We start from the raw sequence: 22,853 nt of genomic DNA, 5'->3' as shown, positions 1-22,853 counted from the left end.
TTTACATAATAAATGACTAATCTACATCTAATTTTTATAAATAGTTGACAAATTTTTAAACAACTTCTCAAAATCATTATAAAGGATATACATATTATAAGTTTATCAATATGTCACATACTCATACTCAAACTGAATCTTGTTTTTTACTTTATTGAGCCATGTTTAAATTAATTTGTTTTGAGGTGTTTCCTTCAACGGATTAAACCCGATATACCAAGAATGCAACGCCAAAAAGCTCCGCTCATTGATCGACGAGATTGCTTTGATTTTCGTAAGGTCCTCCTGGCTGAGAAAGTGAAAGTTGTACCAACCACTTCACAATCACACCACTGTAGGCATATAACCTAACAGTGATTTCCATTTTGTGTCGACCCAACGTCGCATATCAGCGTCGCTCAAATCAGCGAAATGCCACTTTCCAACAAGAGCCCGCTTTTGAAGGCTAGTAACGCGGTCCATCAACACGTCATGGCCAAAAACTAGAGCAGGTGTTGGGGATGTAATTTTGATGGATCGATGTTGTTGCTGGGATCGCCATCCATTAACCACGTGGGGATGACCATGCAAACCATGTTCCACATGTATGCCATTTGGCAAGTGCATCGACGGTTGAGTCGAGTGCCAAGTGTCCTGGACATTTGGGCCCCGCCACCGCGCCGACCTAGGAAGAAGCCCATAATTTGACTCAACATCGAGCGTGGCAAGAATGAAGGCCTCGTGTGATGAGGTGTCATATTCTAGCAAGTCCATGAACTCATAAGCAAGAATAAGGACCAATGCAAGTGAGAAGATGAGGGAAGGAATGTAATTGTAGACTTAATATCCATCAAGTGGTAGGTCAAATTTTAATAGATCACTTCAGAATATCACTACCAAGAATACTTAGGGATCCACAGGGCTCAAGGCACGACGTACTAAACCCATGGAACATATCACCCACATAACGCCAAAAGAGGTGAATCACCATCGAAAATCAATCCAAAAGGGGAAAGTACCCAGAGTGATGGAATAAAATAAAAGAATTTCTGATCATGACTGAGAGAGTGGGGATCCCAATCCAATATGTGAGGAGTTGTATGACAGTGAAAAATGTGTGATGTAGACTCAACTCACCTCAAAGCGAGAATACCATACCACCCCACTCGAAAATTCAAAAACCTCCAGAAAATATACAAGCCCCAGTGCCGGAAAAATCAAGCCATTCCGAATTAGGAACCAGAGCAGAAGCACAGTGAGAGGAAGAACATCCAACCAGAGCCACAATGGAAGAGAGAGTGTTAAAACCCTTCACAATAGTAGCAACAACAAAAACCCAGACATGTCCACCACCTATTGCAAACTCGAAATCCAAATGCCTTGCAAGGCTGAGAGATGATGGAAGAATTTACCCACTGATTCCAGAGAGGAAGAAAATTGTTAGTACATAGGCAAGTTCCTTCCTCGGGAAAACTGTAGACAAATGAGATTAAAAATCTCAGTCCAGATAGGCATATGGGCATCGAATGGGAGGGAAGATATGGGTTTGAAATATACAAATAAGAAAGTATATTTCGAGACCGAGAAGCATCAAAATATGAAAGACTTCCTAATGGAGAAAAGAGTGGATATCATTGAGAAGCAGAAATGGCATGCTATATATATCTGTGAAGAGGATATAGCACGAGAACCCCCAAAGGTGCCACAAGAACCAAGGATAAAAACACAGAGCAGGTTGACCCAGAGGAATCAACTAAGAAAATGAACCATAGACCCGACAATGAGATAGCTAGTAAAGGAGAATGAGCCAGTGACAAACAGTACCACCACCTCAGGATAGTGGTCAAATACGGAGAATACGCCCTACATATCTCAGATAGTGACTAATGTGGACATTCTTAGACAATGACAGAATCAAAGCAAGACAACACAGAAGTCAAAGGGAAGACGGGCAAGTTCTCATCAAACCCATAGTTACCAAGTTCGAATTCGAATTCGATTCGATACAAAAAAAAAATTGACTCTCTAAAATTCAATACGGAAAAAATTTGCCAATATACATCTTACACTATTTGTCAATATACATCTTACACCATTATTAATAACATTTTTTCTTAAATTTTGAATAATCTAAATTAACAATTTAATTATATTATAGAAGTTGCAAATAAAATTAGACATTGAAATTAGTAGAAACAATTATTCTTGAATGGAAGTGAATGAGATATGGAAATTAGTAGAAACAACTCCTCTTCAATGGAAGTGAATAAGATACAATGGGGGGAACAAACTCTTTAACATTAAAAAAAAGGAACCCTTAAAATTGTAAGTTGGTCAATCAAAAGATAGTAATTAATGTTGTAGTTTTTAATGATAAATATTTAGGCAATTTCTTAATTACTAAAGTAAAATATAAATTAAAAATCATCAAATTAGAACTATCAAGAATCATCAAATTAGAATTCTTGTTTTTTTCCTAATTGTTCAAATAGAAGTGAATGAGATATTGGAATTAGTAGAAACAATTCCTCTTTGTCAATCAAAATATAGTAACTAACGCTGTAATTTTTAATGATCAACATTTAGACAATTTCCTAATTACTAACTAAATAAAATATAGATAAAAAATCATTAAATTAGAACTATCAAGAATCATCAAATTAGAAATATTTTGCTATTTTCCTAATTGTACCAAAAAATAGTAACTAATGCTTTAATTTTTAATGACGAATATTTAGACAATTTCCTAATTAGAATTATCAAGAATCATCAAATTAGAACTATCTTACTTCTTTCCTAATTGTTTAAAAGATTTAGAAACCATACTATATTTTCTTTACAAATTTCTTAAAAGAAAAAAACTAAATTACAACCAATTTAAAAAACTAAATTACAACCAATTTTATTATGAATAAATAATTCCAATTACGCTACTCATTGATCAAAAAACTATAAGAAAGAGATTAAAACTTAAAAAGAAGAGAAAAAAATATTTTATTGTGAAAATAAGAAATAAAATATATATATATATATATATATATATATATATTTGTGAAAATAAAAATTTAATATAAAAACTATTTATTTAATTTTTATACATATTTTTAGAGAACTTTATTATTTTTAATATAAAAATTAAAAACAATGTAAAAATTAATAACAAGTCAAACATCAAAATAACTTTGATATAAATAGAACTCTGAATTTTTTAATCATTAATCACAAGAGTATTGCAGAACAAACAGGGAAAATTAAGTTTTTAACGGCTCAATAGTTTTAAACATCTATATAAACGGAGAATTACGTTCAACCGTTCAATATCTACAACTGCATGACGAAACTAAGGCACGGAAAATGGAAAATGGAGTAGGAACGACTTCTTGAAGAACACAAATCAAAGAAAATTTTAAAAATAAATTTGGGAGACTATGTGTCCGAACCGAATTTCAGCGTATTAATGGCCTAATCGGACCGAATTGCCGAATTTTCGAATTCTTCAGCCCGATTCGGCCGAATTTGGTAACTATGATCAAACCTGAAAACATATGGTTGCAAGTCTTCAAATTAGAGTTGCAGCGAATTTTCCCGTCCCATTGCAGGAATGATTAACATACAAGAAGTTCAATGCATTGCAGGAATAACCAACATTGTATTAAAACAAAAACCGTTATGGGCTTGTGTTGGAAGGAACTAGAACTAATTCCAACTACCCACAATTAGAATTCAACAGAAGGTTTAAATGCAATTTCTAGAAATTATTGACAATGGGGAAAGCTTCCTGAAGAAGCCACCGCCCCAATCAATCTCCAGAACTTTCTCTTTCATGTGTAAAAACCTGTTTAATCAGCGAATGAAAGCAAGGTGTGTTTTCTGTGTTCAGTCTTTGAGTCCCTGCTCTCTTTGATATGGTATCAGAGCAATATCCAATTTGGTATCAGAGCTGAGGGTGTGAGCTCAGTGAGTATTGGTGAGCCATGAGCGAGGGCGACTGAGCCGTGAGCTTGTAGTGAGGGTTGTATGAGCAGTGGTCACTGATTTCCGAGTTGTGGAGTGTAGTGAACCTGAAGTGGACTTGAGGACGCGTTGAGTCCTATGTTGCTGCGCTATTAGAGCGCTGAGGTGAGTGCCAAGAAAACGAGCGTGAGAGTTGAGAGTCGTGAGGAAGACTTTTGTGTGGAGTCTTTAATTCTGTTAGTCTTCAATTTTGTTCTCTAAAGAAAAGAGCTCCGCTCTTATCTTGGTAATGGAAAGCAAGCAGATCATTGTTTGATCTGGAAAGCCGCGGACTAGTGCAAAATGAGGTGCACTTGTAACTGATATAGAGCCTGCATACTGTAATGCAGTGAGCGGCCAACATCTATGATTGAGTTGTACGGTATTAGAGTGTGATGTTGTGGGTGTTGCTGATCTGATCATTGCTGTGATGAGTGTGTTATTGTGGCCGTGGGGACCTTGGCTAGTGAATCTATGTGCCTTTTGGAGAAGTTGTATGTTGTTGTCATGAAGTAAAGCCGAGTAGAGAGTTGATATGTCACCGGAGGGAAACTGTGTGCTATTTTTGTTGCTGTAGTGCCAGAGGGCCAATATCTGTGGGTAGAATTTTTCTTTCGAGCGCGGTGAGGAGTCTCTTGCGGCCTGGACGTTTGAACACTGGTGTGTTGCCTGCTAAGAAGCTAGCCGTGAGAAGGAGTGCGTGTAAAGACCTGGAGTCTTGCTGCGGATTGAAGGGCGTTGATGTTGAAAGAGTGTGAGCGCTGCGTGGAGATGATTCTTTGCAAAAATCGTGCAAGTGGGTCTTGTTCAAGAGAGTGTTGTTAGTGAGCACTGTTTGTGACAGCCAGCAGAAGGTCACTGGTCTGATTGGAGGAGCCTGGAGGGCCAAGGAGAGCCGAGAGAGGCAGTAGAAGAGGCGTTTTGTTTGAAGTGTGGATGTTGAAGGAGCTTAAAGGCCGAGGAGTGGAGACAGCTGCGAAAGTCTCGGGGAGTGAGATCCGATTTGTGTGTGAATAGTGGTGGACTGTGCACCACCTGGTAGTGTTATGAATTTGTTTGTTGCAGTGCGTTGCATGGAGGGTGTTGTTTGCTGTCTGATCCCTTGAAGAAATTGTTGGAGAGAGCAGTTCCAAAGGCATATTAGTGTTGGAACGTTGAGCCTAGAGAAGCATCCAAAGTAGATTGTGTGGTGTGAGAATTTGCATAAGGGAACACTGGGAAGCTACGTGGAGCTGGAGTGGCTTTAGCGGCGTGGAGTTTCGAACCCATGGCATTCTTAGGAGCTATGCTACGTAGCAGTTGTTCTACTGCTTATTGAAGATTAAGATGAGGCTTTACGTCTAATTTGTGTGGTTAATTGTTGTTGAAAGAGGCGTGAAAGCCTAGGAGTTTTCATTTGAACTGTTGTAGCGCAAAGGAGACAGTCTCGGAGAGAATTGAAACAAACGAAGAGAAAGAATGAAATGGCAATAGTTGCAGAAGAATATGAAATGCTTCAACCAAAAGTAGATTTGAATCAAATAGAAGAATTGGAAGACACTGATGCAATATTGAAACGATTAATGCCAGTTCTGCCAATTTTCTCAGGTAAAAATTTTAAACTTTGGGCAAATAAAATCGAAGGATTGCTTGGTTCAGTAGATTTATGGAAATTTGTCCAAGAAGCTTCTATAAATTTTGATGATAAGCGTAGAAATGCAATAGCATTGTTTCTCATCATATCAACTTTAGATGAAAATATTTTGTCTAGTATTTTGTATGAATTTGGTGAAATATGTGATGCAAAAATATTTTGGGATATTCTTGAAATGAAATACAGTATGGAGGGTAGTGAGAAAGCTGAAGTTGATGAAGGTGTTGTTGCTAAAAGTGATTGTGTTGAAAGCATCATAGTTGGGATTAAGGCTGAAAGTATGTCTTTAGCGGACAATAAAGTAGTATGTGATATTAAGGAAACTCCCTATGATGCAGAAATTTATGAAGTCAAATTTGATGACAATTATGTATCCCATGATGAGTGGTTAAATATGATGCATGAAAAGCATCTTATTGATGAGTTGTTGTTTGGTGAAAAGAGTTGCCTACCTTCATACACAAATCAAATGCAGGACAACATGTTTGCAACAACAGAATTCGCGAAAGAGGTTGAAGACATGAATCAACCAACTATGTCAGCAAAGAAAAATGAAGGAAGCAAAGCTCTTTCCAAAGAGCACGATGACAAAAATCAATATGGTTTTGTTTATGAATCTAACGTTGATTTTGAGTGTGCAGATATTGACAATCAGGAAGAAGCAACAAAACTGGAAGAAATTGCAAGCATTAAGGACAAGTATAAGTCCCAAGAACATGAATTAGATTAACTTGTTCGGGATCTTGCATTGCATCCCAATCCAAAAGAGGTTGTTGACGATAAGTATGTAAGCAAAGAGCAAAGGAATTTCATAAGGAAACCCAGAAATGTAAAGATGAAACTGCACCAGCAAAGGAAAAGGAACAAGCATGGACCCTTTAATAAGAAGGCAAAAATGAAATGTTTTGTTGTAAGCCTAGCTAAGACCTAGACCAGTAGGCATATCAGTTAAGAGTATGTTTGTTATATAGTTGGAATTAAGGGGGAGTGTTGGAAGGAACTAGAACTAATTCCAACTACCCGCAATTAGAATTCAACAGAAGGTTTAAATGCAGTTTCTAGAAATTATTGACAATGGGAAAAGCTTCCTGAAGAAGCCACCACCCCAATCAATTTCCAGAACTTTCTCTTTCATGTATAAAAACCTGTTTAATCAGCGAATAAAAGCAAGGTGTGTTTTCTGTGTGTTCAGTCTTTGAGTCCCTGCGCTCTCTGATATGGTATCGGAGCAATATCCAATTGCTTGAAGTCGTCGTCCTGCAATACGCCCACTTTGTTGCCTCTGCCTTCCGGGACGCTGGTGCTCTCCACATTCACAGTCTCACAAGATATAAATATTTAAGAAGATAGGATTTGCACGTTTAGACTCACACGGAATTATTGAATTTTTGACAATCGTCCAATTCACGAAAAAGGCGATTATTGATTGGAAGCCTCATAGAGCTCTTTCACATGGTTGGAGTTCTTCAGGAAATTCTCAACATTGTAGGAGAATCTTGTGACGAAACTTACCAAAAACTTGATAGCTCGTATGTATGAATGTCGCAAATGCAAATGTTTTGCAATTTGGACAAAAGGGATAGAGACAACGTGTAAACGAGCATTTAATTGTTAAGATAGAGACTACATGTTAAGATAAGAGAGACAACGTGGAAACGTGTTAATCTCTACGAAACTTAGACAGTTGGATTAGATTATTCTAATTATTCCGGAAGCATTTCCATTTTAATATGCACACAAAATTCATATAATTGGATTATATTATTCCCTTGTTTCTTCTGCAAGCTTGTTACCATTATTATTATTATATAAATTTTACATAAAAAGTGAGTTGTTTTTAGTGATATTTATTTGGAAGTTTTTTAAGTGGGATTTGCTAGTTTAATTTTTCTAAAATCTGGTAGGAATTTATTGAAATCATAAGTGTGATGAGTAACCCTGCACAATCGAAGTGCCCTTTTTTAGAGTGTTGAATCCATATATACAATAAAAAAAATAGTTTAAATAACACAAATCTAGATTTCACCTCTAATTTTTCCGCAAGATTCCGCCACCATAAATTCCAAAAAACCGTATTAGAAACAACTCCTATAAAAAATAAAAACCATGTCGAATTTATTTTAATGAAAATGGAAAATATATATGATAAAGCGAAAATGTGTGTACATGTATCATGAGAGATGAGCAATCCTATAGTATAACTACTTAGGTCATTATTTTGACTCTTCATTGTAACTTCTTCCACTTACCCACAACAAAGTAACTATCTCTTTCGTTATTGTCATCCTACAATTATGTTTGTAGTTAAATTTAACATTACGGTTTAGAAATCTAAGTTAGAAAGATGACAAACTACATAAAATTGTGAATGCTATCTCGAAGCTCGTCCAAAAGCTCTAGCAGGATACTAGCTGGTTGGTGACCTTAGATCAAGCTTGTAGATAGAACCTCCAAGTGAAAATGCTAATATCCCCTCCCATCTCACGTTGATCCACTCTGAAGAACCCACCCACCAGTATCGGATCTATCTTCTAAATGATAGGGATAAGCTTCTCACCTTCCTACCTACTTTACCTAGCTAGTGAGTGTCTAAGTACATTCCAAATTATGAGAGGATAGGAACAATGAATTGGGTGTAGTTTTATTATGTAATAATTTGGTTTAATTAATATAGTGTATTATTAAATATTCATAAATATTTATGAAATTTTGATATTTTTATTATTTTATATTTTAATTTGGATATATTTAAACTAAGTGATAAGGATTAGCTACTCTCTAGTTACTATATAGCACTTGTTTATTGACGATTATATAAAATTACTATATATTTTGAAAATTATTTCTGAAAAAAAAGAAAGTTATTTTAAGGATGTTGAAAAAGGAAATATGTGTTAATAATAGAGTAGAAAATTTATAGAAATCAAAGAGAAACTGATGAAATATTTTGTAAAAAATTAAAAGTATATTGTTTTTATTATCATATAATTTATATAATAAAAAAATTATATCAATCAAAAAAATGTTTATATTATTATGTTGTATTTAAATATTAGGATAATACATTTGGTACGGTGTTAGATTGATTTTTGTTATTAACAAAAGTATTGAAATATAAGTTTTAATATGTAATTATAAATTTGATTTTTCAATAATAAATAAAATATTGAGTATATTATTGTGCAATAATTATAGCAAATGGACTTGATATATTATATGTAAATTGAATTAGTATTTTCATAAAGGTAAAAAGTTCATACACATTCATTTTGTTTAATAAGTTTGGTTAAAAATTGTATATTTAGAAAATCTTATCAACAAATATATAAGTTCATTTAATGTTTATAGTAGAAGTTGTAGAAATAGCTCGAAATTTGCAGTTGCTAATGAATTCAAAGTGGAAACAATAGACACACATTTCTTCTACTCAATTTGTGGAAAGGAAAACATATAATAGAAACACATGTAACAGCATACAACCATTAAATCACAATGAACACAATATTTTTCCTCAGGAACCCAACTAGGAAAAAATCCTATGTTGTTTTGTATTAAATGAGATGAGAATATGTATCTATTACAATGACAGCTTCAATCCTTGAAGCTCCACTTGCACTGCAACACTGATATCTTTCTCTATGACCTGCTCTGACCAACACTTAGCCAAAATAGGCCTCAACCTTCCTCCTATTTCCTTGCGCAATCCTTGAGGAAAAAAATTAGGAAAATTCCATATTTCTTGGTGCAAATTCAACAGGAATTGATCACCTGCTCCAATACAAAACCTGTACACTCAACTAGTATACAATTGACAATTACAATGTGTCTTTTCCTCCACCTCAACTAGGAAATTCGAATTCCGTGCATGACTATGGCTATTTTTAGTAAACTAACCAGTTAACTGAGAGATCATTGAGTTAACAACAATTACTACTATTCAACTGAACTCCTATTAACTCTATTCTAGATCAGAGCTTAGATAAATGCATTTAACTAACTATAAATCCAATAGAATGTTAGATCTTAGCAATCAACTTGTGCACAACTCTACTTCTTCCCCACAAACTCAAATTGACTGACTTAATTGTGTGACTTGGCCATGCCACTCCTGCTAACTACAACTCAAGTCATCTTGCTGATGTGGAAATTCGAATTTCTCCATTTGACTAAGGCACAAGTCAAATGAAGTCTTTTCTTGCTACGATTTAACACTCCCTCGGCAGGAAAAGGGTTTTGAACCATCCCAATTTGACTACTCCTGAGGAATGTATTGTAACACAACTAACAATCCCTCTCACTGTTGTTATTGTTACTGCAACAACTGCAACTGGGAAGCATCCAAAATACTGAATCAACTGTGTCTCTGAGTTGCAACTATCTCCTGAGTCTCTGACTGCTACTAGCCTCTGCATTGTTGCTCAAGATATGACTGCATCAACTGACATTGATCCTTATGCTACTGAATACTATGGGCCCATGTAGCAATGGTAATGATCCATGAGAAGAGTATAATGCAACTGCTACTTCTCTCCTATGGACCTTGCCCAAGTCTTTGCAAACTTGAGACTAAGGCTCTACATTGCCCCACCTCACTCCTAGAGGTATAACTGCATAAATGGAAATATATACCTCTAGCTTGTAGAGATTTTTAACTTAAACACCATTTTTTTAACTTGTCATGTAGCAACATGCTTCAAATAAGCTTTCCCCCTACTAAACAACACATCATATTCATGGTCTTCCAGTATAGCTACAAAAACTAGATTTTTCATGAGACCATGCATATACATTATCCTTTAGGTGAACATGGGATCCTAGCTCCCTATTAAAGGTGATAGTGTCAATCCCTTTGGTATTATAACTTCCATCATCTCCAAACTCTATGTATAATTGTAGGTCCTTCTCCTATAGGTTGTTGAAGAACTCCTTATTTCTTGTCATATGTTATGAAGTGTCAAAGTCTAGGTACCATTCACTCCCTCTTACTGTGCTTGCCATACAAGTAATGAAGGTGAAATCCAACTCGAATTGTGATGCAAGAGCATATCCTCCTGCTCTTGTTGTAGGCTCCTTATTGGATTTCTTATGTGGACACTTGGTTACATAGTGTCCATACTCATGGTAGTAAAATCATTTAATTTTACTAAGGTATTTATTCTTGCCATGGTTTTCGTTGTATTCTGCCTCACCTTGGGCCTTCTTTCCTTTGGCATTATTTCCTTTGCCAACTAGAGCACAATCTTCTTCCTCATTAGATTTGAATGTGAACCATCTCTAGTGTCTCTTCTAATCTCCTCCTGCACCAAATCAGACCAAAGTCTCTCCCAATTTGGAAGATTGTCTCTTCCATTAATTGAATCCTAATAATTGTGCTAGGACTTCGGAAGACCAAGAAGTGTTAAGCTCACAAGCTCAGATGGTGCCACATTTTCTCCTACTCGTCCAATTTCATCTCGAACCTCAATGAATCTAGACAGGTATTGAACAACATTTTCATTTTTACCCATGTGAATGTTCCAAAGCTTGTCTCTCAATGCCAATTTCCTAGCATCAGTGTTTCCCTGAAATAGATATGTGAGAGTTTTCCACATTGCAAAAGGAGTCTCCTTTCCATGCAAGTTCGAAATCGCATAATCTCTAGCACCCTCCAGAATATTCCTCCTGGCTTTTGTTGTGTCTTTCTTCCACTAAGAAAGTGATTGTGCATTTGATGTTGCTGGTTTTGGAATATGAGATTGTGTGTACTCCAATACTCCATTGCCATCTAGTACAAATTCCATTCTATTTTTCCAAGCTATGAAATTTGAAGTTCCCTCGAATGCATATTCAAGCCTCAATCCATAGAAGGATATTGTTCCTGCACTAAAGAAAATTCCTGCGCCATAAATTTGTTATTCGAAATTTCTTTGAGAGAAGATCATAATATGGTTTCTATGCAGTCTTCAATAGCTCTGATACCATGTAGAAATAGCTCAAAATTTTTCGATGCTAATGAATTTAGACTGAAAATAATAGACACGAATTTCTTCTACTTAGTCTACGGAAAGGAAAACATACAATAGAAACACATGCAATAACATGCAACCATTAAATCACAATGAACACAATATTTTTCCTAGGGAACCCAACTAGGGAAAACCCCTCCTTTGTTTTGTATTAAATTAGATGAGAATATGGATCTATTACAATGAAAACTTCAATCCTTGAAGCTCCACCTGCACTGCAATACTGATCTCCTGCTCTTACCAACACTTAGCCAAAATAGACCTCAACCTTCCTCCTATTTCCTTGTGCAATCCCTGAGGAAATTAGCTCCTAAAAAATAGGATAATTTCCTATTTCCTTGTGCAAATCCAAGAGGAATTGATCACCTGCTCCAATACAAAACCTGTACACTCAACTAGTATATAATTGACAATTTCAATGTGCTTTTTCCTCCACCTCAACTAGGCAATTCGAATTCCATGCATGACTAGGGCTATTTTTAGTAAATTGATCAGTTAACTGAGAGATCAGTTAGTTAACAACATTTACTACTACTCAATCGACTCCCACTGACTCTATTCTAGAATAGAGCTTAGATAATTGAGTTTAACTAACTATAACTCCACTAGATTGCTAGATCTTAACAATCAACTCATGCATGACTCTACGTATTGCCCACCAACTTGAATTGACTAACTTAACTAGGTGACTTAGCCCTGTCACTCCTACTAAGTGAAACTCAAGTCATCTTTCTAATGTGGACATTATAATTTCTCCATTTGACTAAGACATAAGTCAAATGGTCCACGGAGTCTTGGATAGACGTGACTGGGTGCCCTATTAAGGCACTCATTGATGTGAAGTCACCAATTCAATTCCCCACCTCGATCGGGGTGATATATTAGACATGATGAAGATGTAGTCTTGCCAATCTTAAAAAAAAGGACACAAGTCAAATGAAGCATTTTATTGCTATAATTTAACAAAAGTATTACCTATTGTCATGGATATTCCTGATATGACTCTCTTTAATCATATTTTTCGATAGATATAAATTTAAATGTGATTGTCTGAGATAATGAATTGTCGCATAATAGTAGAATAAGTTTTAACAATATTTATATCATTGTGTGTATCTCTCAAACCATTTACATTAAACTTAATTTAGGATGTTTAAGTCAATTTATAGCAACCTTTCTATTTAAGTCAATTTTCAAAATCCCCCAATCGGGGTGGCTGCCCGAGGAAATAGGCCAAATATGGTTGTCAGGCAAATACCAGGACAGGTACAACCCACCGCATCCCACACGCTCATGGCGATGAGTGCGGTGGCGTCCTGCATGAGGAAGTATAGGTTGGAAGGGAGAAGTGGTAGCCAGTGCCAGGGTAGTGACGGAGGTGGGAAGGACAAGATAGGAGGATGGATGGGACAGAGGAGGAAGAAGGGAGAGTATGAAGGAAAGAAGGGTGATGGGAGGAGTATTGTTGCAAAGGAGAGACGAGGGACTAACGAGGAAGATCAACTCATCAACCTGCAACGACACCTTCGAAGCGGCACCGGGTATGTAATCTGGGCATATTCGTTAATTGAAATGTTGCTTGTGTGTTTACATGGAAGGGGAATGAGAGGTCTGAACAGAGAGGAGGGAATGCAGGGAGGGAAGGGGAGTGAGTTCATGCCTGTAAATGGTACCACGAGGGACCACCAAGGACCAGAATATGATGGAGGCCAGGCTAGTAATTTAGCTAGCCAAACTTGTAAGGTGGAAGGAGAGAAGGGAGAAAAGAAAATGAGAGGTGGGGCAATTGTGAGGGACAGAGAAGAGCGAAAGGCACTCAGGCTAGAGGGGAGGGAGAAGGGAAAGGAATTGAGGGTAGTAATATTAATTGTATGGTTTGAGGGACGAGAGGCTAAGTTTATAAGTGTCATGCGAATTGAGCACCAGGACTCTCTCCCCAAGAACAGAGCAAAGAGAGGCAATTTCCAAAAACGTAGAGGGTATAGTGCATGGCAAGGGAGTGGCGATGTTAGCTCTGGTAGAGAGGTTATTACATGGTAGGGGAGTGACATTGTTAGCTCTGGCAGAGAGGCTATTACATGGCAGGGGAGTGGCACTGTTAGCTTTGGCAGAGAGGCTATTGCATGGCAGGGGAGAGGTGTTGTTACTTCGAATAGAATTGAGGCTGCAAAGCAGTGGGCAGAGGGGAATTGGGGCAGAGATGGGGATGGTAGGAGATGCAAGGAGAGGGGCAACGATAGAATGGTGGAAATGCTGGCAAATGTAATTTGTAAGCTAACTGGAATGTTTTTTGAACAGGTGAGCACAACAGGTGACATGGCTAGACTAGCTCGTGGCAGAGGACGCGGAAAAAGGGGAAGGGAGGAGCCTCGGGGTGCTGACCTAAGTACCTCGAAACCCAGACGAGGAAGAAAGCCACTAGAAAGACTGATCCATGAAGCAACGAAAGCGTATAGAGTAGGGATGGATGCAGGCATCAAGAAGATCTTAGAAGACTGGGAGGAACAGATAAAAGAGGAGGCAAACTTAGAAGAGGAAATGGAGGTCTGGCGAGAGGTAATCCAGGACCCAAGAAATACGAGGGGAAGACTAACACAATTTAAGTAGACTATATACCTATACTGGCTCATGAAGAGCCTGATGGGGAAGGCCATGGAGAAACTATCAATGGGGATGGCAATGACCCTCCAAGACATATCAAACTACAAGAAGGACCAGCAGACCATACAATTTCAGTTGTTCAAGTAGGACATTCACCTAGACCGTATCCAAAGGCATATCCATTGTATCATTGAGCTGGCAGATGCACCAGGAAACTCCGCTGACGACCCAGACTCGGTCGACTTAGCCTCAGAGAACCAAAAGGAATAGTCAGGTTCTCGACTGTTTTTAAGTTTTTAGCGGATAACATTTACTTTTATAATGTATGTTTATGATAGACAAAAACTCATACTCGTATTATGATATAGATGTATATATAGCTTGGTAGATCACCTTAAACTATATGATTTTTGGATGGCATATAACGCGGATAGGTGGTCAACAGACTTGGTTTCCCACTAGGCAAGTTGAGGCCACCTATCTCATCTATGTGGTGTAAACTTGTTTTTCATAAATAGAAAATAGAAGGTCCTACCAAGCATTACAAAAAAAAAAAAATCAATTTTCAAAATTCAATCCCATTTTAATCCATTTGCAATAACCCTCTCTTATTTAATTCAATACACAACAAATCACTCTCATTTAAGTGAATTCACAACAACCCACTCCCACTAAATCAATTACAACAATCTACTTATATTTAAGTCAATTTCCAACAACCTTTTCATTTAAAAAAAAAAAAAAACTTTTTGCATTTAAGTGATTTGCAACAACCCTTTTATTTAAGTAAATTTTCAAGAATCCACTTCCTTTTAAATATATTTGCAATAACTCTCTCTTATTTAAGTCAATGCATAACAAGAAGTTATTTAAGTCAATGCATAGCAACCCATTTCCATTTAAGTCAATTCACAACAAGCCACTGTCAATTATAACAAGCCAACAATGCATAACAACAAGTTATTTAAGTCAATGCATAACAACCCATTTCCATTTAAGTCAATTCAACAACCCATTTCCATTTAGGTCAATTCACAACAAGCCACTGTCAATTATAACAAACCAACAATGCATAACAACAAGTTATTTAAGTCAATGCATAACAACCCATTTCCATTTAAGTCAATTCACAACAAGCCACTGTCAATTATAACAAGCCACTTATTTTAAATTAATTTGCAACAACCTTTTTATTTAAGTCAATTTCCAATTAGCCACTTATATTTATGTCAATTTGCAACAACTTTTCTATTTAAATCAATATCCAAAAAGCCACTCCCATTTAATTCAATCACAACAAAACCACTTATAAGTAAATCAATTTAGGACATTTACAGATGTCAAGGTGTATCAAGTTAGTATTTTTTTTTCTTAAATTGTGTCATTCAACATTTAGGCTAAGTTGGAAGTAGCATTCTACAATGTTATCTTTTAACATGTCCAACATAATGAAACTTAGGCTAGGTTGGAAGTGGTATTCTACAATGTTATTTTCAAACATATTTACCATAATAAAACTTAGGATTAAGTTTATCATGAAACACACATATGGTGTGTTTTCCTTAAAAAATTGTCTAACTTTTTTACATAACTTTGGAATTACAAGTTTAGATTACTAATATAGTGTTGTTGTGACAAAAATAGGGCTTATATCTCCATATTCATAAGGCTTATATCTCCTTGTTATCTTTGCCTTATGCATGTAGATTAATGGATACATGTAAATTAATGGATATGGAATATAATGTAGATTAATGAATATGGAATATAATGATTCTCTCATGTAGAGATACTGTAATCAATCATTTTTTATATGGAATATAATGATCCTCCCATGTCGAGATAATGTAATCGATCATTTTTTTATTATTAATTAAGATTACATTTTATGGAGTTAATATTAGAAAAAAAAATATTAAATTATTTTATTAAATAATTTTATTTTATTAAATAATTTTATTTTTCATATATTTAATTATATATTATTTGACTAAAAATAAAATAACCATTTATTATTTAACTAAAAATAAAATAACTATTTATAAAATTAATATTATAAAACGAATTAATTTATTTTCAAAAAAACATAATTTTATTTATTTTTACATTCTAATGGTGTCAGTGTCAGTTAGTTTCAATCTTATTTCACAATGATGATGTACTAGCTAGTGGTCAGTTCTGCAAGATGCAATGACTTCATTGCAGGAAGGAACTGAAATGTGAGCCGTTTTAAGTAGGTCAATAGATTTAGAAACACTGAAATCAGTTCACTACAAAATGTAATGGCTTAACTGTACGAAAGAACGAAGTGCTAGCTCTTGCAGGAACTGATTATATTTGGAGAATTGAAATACTAGCTTTGAGAGCTTTGAAATTATGGCAAAACTTAAATAATATATTTGATAAAGACGCGGTTCCAATTTCAAAGTAAGAGAACTAGAATTCAATCTGCATATTCTGTCTTCGATCAATATTCACAGTCCTCGCCAATTTTCTTACAGTGCCAGCGAATAAAGCATTAAATTGACCATGACACCAAGTAATTTCAGAATACTTTTTATTAAAAAGAGACACACTGATCAAACAGATTGAATCTGCATGTCCGTACTGTAGGGACTTCAGTACTTTGAATTAAAATTAAATTCATTGTTCAAAGTAAATGTGTATCTGTATCACAGTGACCTTGAAAAACTTTTAAATTAAATTCATTCTTCAGAATAATGTGCGGAGGGTGAATAAATTTTCCATCACCAATTTACTATGTGGGTTGAATTTTTATTTGAATTATTATCCAGAGCCAACCTGTTTCATCCAATGGGCACTTCTCAGTTGATATTAATAAATCGCTGAGTTTTTTTGGAATTAGTTCAAATGGCTAGAACTAGCAATTGTCTCAAAAGGTACAAAGAGAGGCCAATAGACTTATGAAGTTGGAATTGTTGAATTTCTATGAATGATTAAAAAGTACAAGTATTTTTCAAAAAAATATTAAAAATTGAAAATAATGAATATTGGAAACCAAATAACATCTACAGTCTAAATTATATATATATATATATATATATATATATATATAAATTAATTAAAATCTCAATTGTATTGTCAATTTGGGTATTGGTTAACTTTTACACAAACATATGCTTCCACAATTGTAACTCTTCTCCAACATTGATTCATATTCTTCGTGAAACCTGCCACATTAGTGCAGTGCAATAAGAAATATTGTAAAGAAAGGTTGAGAAATCTTTCTTTATATATAAATATATATTTTTAATATGTTTTGAATTTATTTAAAAATGAGCAGTTTGTATCAAATCTACTGTGCTTGTCCCAAGTAAGATACAATTTTGATATTTCATTTACTTAATTATTCATAAATCTTTTTAATATTTCTACTCATTATTTGTTCACAATGGACAGTGCAGACCATTGTCATTATGAAGCTTTGACAAACTGTATAATTCATACAGCTGGGCAGTACTTCTTAAGCAAATGCTGTGAACTTTGCATGGTCTTTCCATAAAATTGACTGCACCAAAAATGGGATCCATAGATTTAGAGAAGCCTACTCTTGAATAAACTCCATTTCTAATTTTTCATTTTTCAATTCTGGTAGTGACATGTAGCATATTTCCTTCAGGTTGGCATCTCCTCACATATCACCTTAAGAGGGGATTGAGAGAGTCTGAAGTTCAACAATTGTTTTTGTGGAATTCTGAATTAGGCTCTTAAATATATTAAAGTAATTTTTATAAACCACTGCCATTGTACATAATTGAATTAAATGTAAACTTTATAAACCACATACATGTTATTAGTAAGTAATCTTAAAAGTAACATGTTAAGAGTGACATGGTTCATAAAATGACTTAATGTAATGTAAAAACAAATTATTAATGTTTAAAATACTGGTGGATCCATATCCAAATTTAAATTTGAAATCTGGTAACTTATACACACACACATCAACCGGATTTAGCTCAGGTGGTTGGCATAAATGTTGTTAACTTGTTATCGCCCCCAAACAGGTTCAATCCCTGCATGTGATGTATTGAGTTCATAATGAGTATTTCTTGTAATGGCTTCTAGCCTTAATGTATGAGCAGTCCCTCAAGGACCGAAACATTTATATTCCTCATATGGAATATAAAGATATTTCTTATGGAAAAAAATATTTTCCTGTTCACTCTTCAACCAACAAACAAGCAATTCAAAATTAAGATATTTTTTTGCCACTTAAAAATAATTTAGGTGATATATAAGAGTTTTTTTGTACACTTAAAAATAATTATTATAAATGATATATTGTATTTTTAAAGAATATTAAACTAGAAACATGAAGAATCTCATTTACTTTAAATAATATTTTTTAAATAAAAACTTATTAATAAATTTTTCATATATATAAATATAATATTAAAAAAATAAGGTAATGAAAATAAAGATTACTTGCTTTTTTGAGCCGAGGAATTGCAGTATGCCAAGCATAGAGGAAGTCATTTTTCACAATAGGGATTGGTCACAATTAATTTCTTTTTATTCTCATAATATAGTTGCGTCTATGTTTTCAGTTTATATGATATCTAGTTTATGTATCTCTTGTTTTTAGTTTCTGTAATTTTCATGATTTTTAGACTAAATTTTTACAATATAAGCACTTGTTATGTCTAACACAACTTACTTTTTTGAAAAACTCATTCTTTAGCCTCAATTATCACCTTTAACCTTATTTTAAAACTAAGACAAATTTAAATATTTATTCAAAATATATACTATAAATATTTTTTAATATATATAACAAATATCACATTAAAAAAATAAATATGGAATATAATGATCTTCCCACACCCTCTTATTATCTTTGCCTTATGCATGTAGATTAATGGATATGGAATATAATGATCTTCCCCGGTAGGAATAATATAATTGATTATTTTTTTATTATTAATTTAGATTATATTTTATAGAGTTAATATTAAAAAAATATTAATTTATTTTTTTAAATAATTTTATTTTTATTTTTCATATATTTAATTATCTAGACTAAAAATAAAATAACCATTTATAAAGTTAACATCATAAAACGAATTAATTTATTAAAAGAAAAACATAATTTTATTTGTTTTTTACATTCTAATTGTGTCAGTTACAGTTAGTTTCAATCTTATTTCACAATGATGATGTACTATCTAGTGGTCAGTTCTGCAAGATGCAATGACTTCATTGTAGCCAGGAACTGAAATGTGAGCTGTTTAAAGTAGAGACACTGATCAAACACATTGAATCTATATGTCCGTACTGTAGGGACTTTACCAGACTTTGAATTAAAATTAAATTCATTGTTCAACGTAAATGTGTATCTGTATCACAGTGACCTTGAAAAACTTCTAAATTAAATTCATTGTTCATAATAAATGTGCGGAGGGTGAATAAATTTTCCATCACCAATTTACTATGTGTGTTGAATTTTTATTTGAATTATTATCCAGAGCCAACCTGTTTCATCCAATGGGCACTTCTCATTTGACATTAATAAATCGCTGAGTTTTTTTGGAATTCGTTCAAATGACTAGAATTATTTTTCACCAAATTTTAAACCAAAACGGTTCAAACTTTTTTTATATATAAATAGATTTAATTAATTTATATATAAATTTGCTAAAACAATTAAAAAACAAAAAAAATAATTAATTTATGATTTAATTAATTTATATTTAAATAATTTTAATTAATTTATATATAAATTTACTAAAACAATAAAAAAAACAAATTAATTTTGTATAAATAAATTTGTGAAAGAAAAATTTTGATTTAATTAATTTATATATAAATTTATTAAAACAAGTAAAAAACAAAATAATTCAATTAATTTATATATAAATAAAGTTGTGAATTTATTTTTATAAATCATTATGTTTTATTTTAGTCTAATACCTATATAAAAATACAAAATCCACATTAAAAAATACAAATACTAATAGTTGGAGGCTTGTTCTATATATGAGAGATGATGAAACCTTCCCTAGTGTCTTCATAAGTAACAACAATAGCATCAGTGCATTATGTACGGTATCCACGATAACTATGCGGCCAAAAGATGCATTTGGATTACTTTAGGTTAATTTTGTTGTAAAATATAATAGTGTAAGGTATTTATGATCTAACATGGAAATACTTCCGGAGAATATCACACATAACATGGAAGATTTTATCCTCCTAGGGACATAATTCTATTTTTTTTTCCTATTCTCTCCCTGTTGGTTTACTTTCTTTCGCTTAGCCACTGGGCTTGCTTTTCACAGTCTCCTCTGCGAAATGAGTTTCTCCTTTGCAGATGGTGTGTAATACAACAGGGACTTATTTTTTTTGATACTAGTATGAGGCTGTTTCTATCTATAAAGATAGAACCAGACACAAAAAAGAAACCCATTATGGGTTTATACTCTCGACCCTTTCTTATATTGTATATAGGGGGAGATGTCTTCATGATGAAACACTTTGAACATATTTTAAATGTTAATGTTGACACGTGATTGCCAGACTATTTGTGATTATTGTAAATTTTTATGATATTAATATAAAATAGCATTTTTTGGTGAAGAAGAAAAAAAAGTATTTATGATCTAAAGTAATAGCTATTAATTTAGGTTAATTTTGTTGTAAAATATTGTCTTACTCTTTCTAGTTGAAACAATTGATAATTTCCAAAAACACTTATTAAATATACTTGTATTCGGATAATTTCCGAAAACACTTATTAAATACACTTATTCTCTAATTTTAACACATCAATTTTACTATTTTTTAATAAGCGGTAAAGACAATTTTATTATTATTTTACTATCTTTTTACTAAGTTTCATTAGTTACTGTTTGTTATTATCCCACTTGTTAAATACATTTGCATTTGATAATTTCCAAAAACACTTATTAAATACACTTATTCTCTAACTTTTAAAACGTCAATTTTACTATTTTTTAGTGAGAGATAGGAACAATTTTATTATTATTTTAGTATTCAATTTTTTTATTATTTTACTATCTTTTTACTAAGCTGTCTTAGTTTTTACCAAGTTGTGGTAGCTACTACTTGTTATCGGTGTTTGTCTGATTTGATATTAATTTAGTCAAACTATGAAATATTTCTCAATAACTTTAACTCTTTAATTTTATATTTTTTACTAATTATTTTATTTAGATTTATCTGTCATACAATTGGTAGATCTTATTAGCAAATATTTAGTCAGATTTATGTGTCATACAATTGGTTGTTTATTTGGAGATTTTATTAGCAAATGTTTCGTTTGGCACACCCTTGCAGCGATGATAATATACTTGTTATATATCAATACATTTTCAAACATGACATGTTATAAATTGTAAAAATGTAATATACAATAGCTTATCATTCATAAATAAAAAAATGTGACATACCATACCCTATAATTTATAAATGGGACAAGATCATAGATTATATTAAGAGAATATAAAGTTCTGTTACATAACATGGCCGTCCCATCCTGGAGATAAGACAGATAGGTCTGATACTGCAAATTAGAGAAAAAGATCACAAGAGAAAAAAAAATCCACATAAACCGAGAAAGAAAGATAAAGGAAAAATTGACAAAAACCATGACTGGAAGTTAACCAGTAAAAATGAGACAAGATGCACATCTCAAAAACAAAGTTTGATGCGTCAATAAACACACAGACAACATTAAATGTTATTCTTTGTGAATCGATGCTAACAACCAAACTACTATGCCACAGGCTGCTTCCAGTCGAATCCAAATGCCATAGCTCCCATATAAACTCAATCAGAGTAGCGACTGCCAACGAACTAAGACGATAAGATTTATAAAAGACAAAAAAACGAATTCGTGTTGAGTGGTTTGCAATGCCCAGAATGTCAAATTTATAGAAGTTGATCGCTTTTTCAATGCAACCTAAAAATCAAAATAATTAAGTTCAAGGATTATGTATATAGAAAATGATTTCAGGAAGTCTGCATTCTGATTAATCACTGTCGGGACTTACACGACAAGGACTGAGCACCAACCTCCATTCCAACTCGTCAGTGAAGGATCTTCATATTAGCACTGATGTCATGGATGATATCATGTTGTCTTTATGGTTAAAGCGTATTAGTTTCACCAAGTGCAAGAGTAGTACAATGGGAAAATATCTTTTAAGAATTCAAGAAAAACGTAATTGTACTAATAATTAAGGGCAGGTGAGAAAGAAAACTTGGACTTATTTATGATGGGAAGCAACCATCAAATCAAATAAAATTATGTATTATGTACTAATAATTAAGTGTAGGTGACAAAGAAAACTTGGACTGATTTATGATTGGAAGAAACTATTCAATAAAATTTTGTATTATGTGTTAATAATTAAGCGCAAAATTTGGACATATTCACGATTAGAAGAAACTATCCAATAAAATTATGTTAATTTTTTATTTCAGACTTTTGTGATCTATATTGTATTTTTGGCATTTGGAATAATTACATCATCAATATTATATTGGAAGAAACCATCCAAAAGACTGTTAATTTAATATAATTTCTAAGAAGTTGTTTAATTATTCAATGTTTTGAATTTTTTAAGTCAAAACTGGCGATACAATTTTGGTAGAGA

Source organism: Pinus tabuliformis, chromosome J (genome assembly GCF_031772625.1).
Source record: "Pinus tabuliformis cultivar Carrire ecotype Pingquan chromosome J, CPIR1, whole genome shotgun sequence".
NCBI lineage: Eukaryota > Viridiplantae > Streptophyta > Pinopsida > Pinales > Pinaceae > Pinus > Pinus tabuliformis.
Note: the sequence above shows the minus strand (reverse complement) of the source record.